General features: G+C 41.6%; 1 pseudogene; it reads left to right on the plus strand.

Moving 5' to 3' along the window:
• Positions 1 to 257: 257 nt before the first annotated feature.
• LOC150068139 (olfactory receptor 7E178-like) lies at positions 258 to 2,875 on the plus strand (annotated as a pseudogene).
• Positions 2,876 to 6,641: the final 3,766 nt, after the last annotated feature.

The following is a 6,641-nucleotide window of genomic DNA, read 5'->3' on the forward strand; positions in this document are numbered from 1 at the left end:
GCGCCATCTTGTAATGGCGGCCGCTCCGGCTCCCCACAAGGGATATTTTTCTACTCTGAGCCTTCCCTTCCCTGTCTCCAGGACACTGGTGCTATATCTTTCTCCTCATCACCATCATCTCTGCTCCTTCTGTGTCTTCATCTCTTTCCTGAGGACAGAGCTGGACTTGTGCTGGGCACCAGATCTGGGGTCCTCATATTTGTCTACCTGGGCCATAGCTGAGGAGAGAAGCAGTTTAAGCAACTGAGTGCGGTGGGATGGGTTTTGAAGGACTTTCAGGAATGTCTTCTGTGCAGCATGAGGACAGGTAGGATAGTTTGGGAATCACAGGGGGTGAGGATGCCCTTGTAAAAGTGTATGTCTTCAGTGAACTTACAGGTAGGGTTTGAAGGTTAGGGGTACCAATATAAGTAATGGAGAATTCTTTACCTACTGTGCTTTTCATTCTCATTTTTGGCTCACCAAAAGTAGCAGCATATAAATGGTTCAACCAGGTTCCTAAGATATCCTGAAAGAGGAGGAGGAGAAGGACGAGGAGGAGGAGGACGAGGAGGAGGAGCACGAGGAGGCAGAGGACAGGAAGAGGAAGAGGAAGGATAATGATGAAAATGACAAGAGGACATTACATCAATGAAACTATTGACAGATATGCCCAGTGTCCTCATAGCTCTTGTTCTTACACTATTCTTTCTCATTTCATATGTTTCACCTTATGTGGTGTGTACATGTGTGTGTGCACACGGTTCTGCACATAGGTTCTGGGGCTGGAATTCAGGGCCTAAGTGTTGTCGTTGGGATTTTTGCTGAATGCTACAGCTCCACTTCCTGCTTTTGAGTACTTAATTGAGGAGGAGTGTTTCTCAGACATCCCTGCTCCATCAGGCTTTCACCTGTGGTTCTCAGACCTTATTCTCTAGAATAATGAGCCACCTGCCCCTGGAAAATTGTATATTTTTAAAGAGCAGGTTTTTTTCCTTCCTCTTATTCATTTGGTTAAACAACAGATGAGTTGATGAATGGAGTTATTCCATAGGAATCCTTTCCTACTACACTTTACTCAATTGGTTTGTGCATTGATACACATGACCCTATATGTATTCATACATCTTGATAATTGAAATCTAATTTCCACGTTTTAGAGAAGGATAACTGTCCTTTTTTTCTCTGAGCCTGACTTATTTCATTCAATACCACATTTCCATGCCTACTCATTTCCGTACAAATGTCATAATACCAGAAGAGGCAAGGCAAAAGAACCAGAAGTATATTCGTGCCTGCCTGCAGTCATAGTAGAGATGAATAAGAATGTATAGGATTGGGTTTTCTTTTCATTAGATTAAACAATATTCATTGTAGTAATGGATGGGACTCTACTGTGGTCTCCTAACTTAATATTGCTCTAGGGGCTTGGCCTACTGCTGGCCCTTTCCCCAGGGGATCATCCACAAATCCTCCAGCCCCGTTTACAACCCAGAATCTCAATACACTCCCCCACCTTGTCAGGGAGGTATTTCAAGAGCCTAGGGCAGGGGACTGGCTCCAAAAAATAGGCTCCTAGATAGAGACCTGCATCATAAATGTGTAAAACTCTTGCGTACCCCCTGCGGCCCTGGAACCTGCTGCCCCACACTACACAAGGGTATGCTGTACTGTCAGGGATCTTGCTCTACCAGCCCAGTTGTTCTTGGCTTTCCAACACAGCTGTGTGTCCCTGAGCACACATGTAGACCAAAGCCTGAGGACCAAGGTATCTCAGTGTGAGAAAATTCTACAAGTAAGAGATTGCCACAATTCACAAACAATCACTAGTATATTGGACTTCATAGTTGGTGCAAAATTCAAACTTGTGTATACTTGAGTTTCAAATATTTAGAGCTGACAATTTCTGGATATGTGTTTCATTTTCCTAACAAGATGCTTTTGTTTTTGAGCAGATGCAGAGGTGATATAGAGGCACTAAATCTAACCCAGGTTATAGATTTCCTTCTCCTGAGAAACTCAGAAGATCCAAAATTACAACCCATCCTCTTTGGACTGTTCCTGTCCATGTACCTGATCACTGTGCTGGGAAATCTGCTCATCATCCAGGCCATCACCAATGACCCCCACCTCCACACCCCCATGTACTTCTTCCTCTCCATCCTCTCCTTGGATGACATCTGCTTCATCTCCACCACCATCCCCAATATGCTGATGAACCTGCAGAGTCACAGCAGATCCATCTCCTATGCAGACTGCATCACACAGATATGTCTCTTCATCATTTTTTGCTCTATGGATGTTATGCTTCTTACTGTGATGGCCTATGACTGCTTTGTGGCCATCTGTCACCCCCTGAATTACCCCCTCATCGTGAATGCTCATCTCTGTGCCTCCTTGGTTCTGTTGTCACTTGTCATCAGCCTCTTGAATGGACAGGTGCACGTGTGGATGGCATTACAGATTACCAGTTTCAAGGAATTGGAAATCTTAAATTTCTTCTGTGACCCTTCTCAAATCCTGGATCTTTCCTGTAAGCACTCACTCACAAATGACTTATTTAAATTTTTTTGGTATCATATCTTGGCTCTTGCCAATCTCAGGCATTTTTTTCTCTTACTATAAAATTATTTCTTCGGTGCTGAGAATTCCAACAATAGGAGGTAAGTACAAAGCTTTCTCCACCTGTGGCTCTCACCTGTCAGTGGTGTGTTTATTCTTTGGGACAGCATTGGGTATTTATTTTGGATCAACTTTGTCACATTCCCCCAGGGGCAGCGCTCTGTCTGAAGTGATGTACACAGTGGTCACTCCTCTCTTGAACCCCTTCATCTACAGCCTGAGGAACAGGGACCTCAAAAAGTGTCCTGAGTGCCTTGTACAATCCAGGAGCTGACCGCAGGAGGCAGGAAATCCATCTGTAATATGGTTTTCCAGAAGGAAGAAAATTTAACCCTCAGAATTTTAAGTCCTACCTCTCTGCAGACATAGTTTTATTTCTTTGTTTCATTAGGATATTTCATGGCACAGGAGCACAGAAGGAAATAGCTGGCTAGGCCAAGGTGGCTAGGCGAAGGAGTTCGTTATTTTCATATATGTTTATTATAATTAATAGAAGGGTTACAGTATGTTCACCAGATAGAAGGTGTATTACTTCACACACGTTGATACCTTTTCTCATGTCTTGGTCCCCATTTACCTCCCTTCCCTACCCCCACCCTCATTGTGTTTTCCCCCCTTTCCTATCCAATTTCACATAACCAAATACGCATATATCCAATATATCAGGTAACAAAGTGAAATACTATAACAATATGACATAACCAAGGGACAGCAAAAGAGATGAGAGATAACATAGTACATTAAGGATAACCATCACTCATTCTATGGCTTTTCTTTCTGTATCCTGGAAGTTCTTTCATTTAGTGTCATACTATATAACCTTATGTATCTAGGTTTTACTCTATTGTAAATCTCTGCTAGGAGAGCCCAAGGTTTCTACTGATTATGACAAAAAAGGGAAAGCATTGAGCCTATGTTCCTTTCAGTCTGGCTTACTTCACTTAATATGATTTTTCCAAGTCGTTCCATTTCCTTACAAATGGGGTGATGTCATTCTTTCTGACAGCAGCATAGAATTCCATTGTGTATAAATATCACATGACGTTGATCCACTCATCAACTGAAGGGCATCTGGGTTGGTTCCATATCTTTCCTATGATAAATAGTGCTGCAGTGAACATTGTTGTGCTAGTGGATTTATTATGTCCATTTTTCTAGACGATTGGGTAAATGCCAAGTAGTGGAATTGCTGGGTCATAGGGGAGCTCTATGTTTAGCCTTTTGAGGCACTGCCATACTGCTTTCCATAGTGGTTAAATGAGTTTGCACTCCCACCAGCAGTGTAGTCGTGATCCCTCCTGGCCACATCCACTCCAGCATCTGTTGTTATTTGAGTTCTTGATCATGGCCATTCTAACTGGAGTGAGGTGGAATCTTAGAGTTGTTTTGATTTGCATTTCTTTTATGACCAGAGATGTTGAGCATTTCGTCATGTGTCTATAGGCCATTTTTGTTTCTTCTTCAGAGAAGACTCTCTTTAAGTCTCTGGCCCATCTTTTAATGGGATGGTTGTTTCTTTGGAGATTAGTTTTGGAGTGATTCAATTTTTTGAGCTGTTGATATAATTTAGGTATGAGGCCTTTGCCCATTGGATGGTTAGTGAAGATTTTCTCCCCCTCTGTAGGCTTTCTAGGTAATTTGCTAGCTATATCCTTTGCCATACAGAAGCTCTGCAGTTTAATGCAGTCCCTCTTATCCAGACTTTCTCTGATTTGTTGTTTTCTGTGTCCTTATTAGGAAAGTTTTGACATGTGCCAAGGAGACCTAGTGTATCTTATTTCTTCTTGTAAAGTTTTCAGTGTATGTGTTTTTGCCTCGAGTGTATGAGTTTTCAGTGTATGTGTTTTGTTTTGGAGTTAATCCTGGTGCAGGGTTACAAAGAAGGATCCAACTTCAGTTTTCTGCAGGTGCTTAACCAGTTCTGCCAGCACCACTCATTGAAGAGGCTGTCTTTTTTCCATTCTATTTTTTGGCTCCTTTATCAAAGCTTAGGTGGCCATAGGTGTGTGGTTTAATATCTGTGTCCTCAGTTCTATTCCATTGGTCTTCAGGCCTGTTCTTGTGCCAGTACCAAGCTGTTTTTGTCACTATAGCTCTGTAATAGTGTATAAAGTTTTGAAATTCCTCCCGTGCTGTTCTTTCTGCTAAGAATTGTTTTTATCACTAGCATAATTCTTGACACAGCAGCCTAAGAAAAAGTTACTGGCCAGTTCACGGAGGAGTCATGAAGGTAGAGGAATTTTTTTATTTTGTTTTCTTTCTTCTGTATAAAATTTTATACACTGGGGAATATCTGGAGACAAGCTGAATTGTATATTGGTTTAAATGTGAAGGTTGTATTGTGAATAATTTAATCTCAATAAAATGGACAGAAATGGATCTTGTTGGGCTTTTGTAGCACTGGTGTTCAAAATCAGGGCTTGCTGGATTGCTGTGCAGATATCCTGCTACATGCCCACGTGTGTTTAGCTGTTTTATAGTTCTTGGGCCCTTTTATCTGAAGATTTGGCCGGATCCTCAGAACGCAGGCTCCTGAGAAGCTAGGATTAAAAGTGTAAGACTCTGTTTCCTGGATAGTACATGTAGGGTCATATTTTGGGGGGTGCAGAGTTATTTATTTGTTTGTGTCAGTCCTCAGGCCTTGCTGATATCCATGAATTTGTTTCTTCTAGACTAGTGCTCTATCACAGGAACTACACCCCACTTCTGGTTCTGTGCATGTGTGCGCGCGCATGTTTAGTTGTAAATAAGAGTTATGGGATTTCTTGGTAGGGCTGATCTCAACATTCAAATCCTCAGATTTCTTCCTTGTGAGCAGCTAGGATTGTACCCATGAACCAATAGTACCTGGTTGTAAGTCAGGAAAAAAATAATAAATGACTTTTCCTTGTTATTTTTCCTAGGAAAAGTGGTACATAAACTCTCATATGACAGAAGGCTCATTGGCATGTAGAATGTGGTTGAAACAAATGGAACGGCCTGATATAAATCATATGAAATTTATGTCTCATCGTTTATTGTTTTAAAAGTATGGGGAGGCTCTGTGTGTCCTGATGTCACTTCTGGAATCTGCTATTGCATACCACCACATGTATTTAACTGATAATCCTAAATAAAATTTTGCATTTCACAGTAGTCATTGATGAGGGTTAAACATAAGTTACATTCTGTTTTTAACATTTTTTTGTGCTGGTCCTTGTGGTTGAAATCAGGGATTAGACACTGCCCATGAGCTTTGTGACTCAAGTCCAGTGCTCCACTCTTTGAGCCACAGTGCCACTTCCAGCCTTGCTGAGTAGTTTATTGACGACCAGAGTCTCACGGACTTTCCTGTGCATGCTGGCTTAAAAACCTGATTTTCCACTCACAGCATCTTGAGTAGCTAGGATCTCAGATGTGAGCCTCCAGTGCAGCCTCATGTCTGGAGATATTTGTTATTCACTTGTTTGTAGAAAGAAATTTCCAATTAACACATTCATGCACATGTACAATGCATCTTAAACTGAGTCACCCCTTCCAAAGTTCTCCCTCCTCCCTCCCCCAACTGCCACATTAATATCCACACTTCATCTTATACATGCACATTGAATATTGTGACAAAATTCTCCCACTGTCTGTTCACTGATTCCATGTGATCCATTCCTTCCTGTTAGTCCCCCATCCAAGACACTGATATTCTAGGTATTTCCTTTATGAATTGTCTGGGAATTGTCCAAAGGGTTTGCAACACAGAATTGCCTTCTTGTATAGCCTATAATTAGTCATATTTTTCATTTCATCATCTATGCATAAACTTGAACAGCTTTGTTTATCAAAGGACATGCTTCAAAACGATTCTTTTAGGCATTTTTCTCCTCTACCACACCCCGTCCATGTTAGTGGGTCCTTAGAGATGATTTGTTTGGCACCAGTTTGCCAAATTGTGAGTTCTGTGAATTGTGCATCCACAATCATAGAAGAGCCTATTACTGGCCAGTCCTCTGACATCTCCCTAAATATCTCCAATGCAATATTAGCCCCAGTTGGAAATTATCCTGTGT

Source organism: Megascapheus bottae, chromosome 1 (genome assembly GCF_031878675.1).
Source record: "Megascapheus bottae isolate mThoBot1 chromosome 1, mThoBot2.hap1, whole genome shotgun sequence".
Lineage (NCBI taxonomy): Eukaryota > Metazoa > Chordata > Mammalia > Rodentia > Geomyidae > Megascapheus > Megascapheus bottae.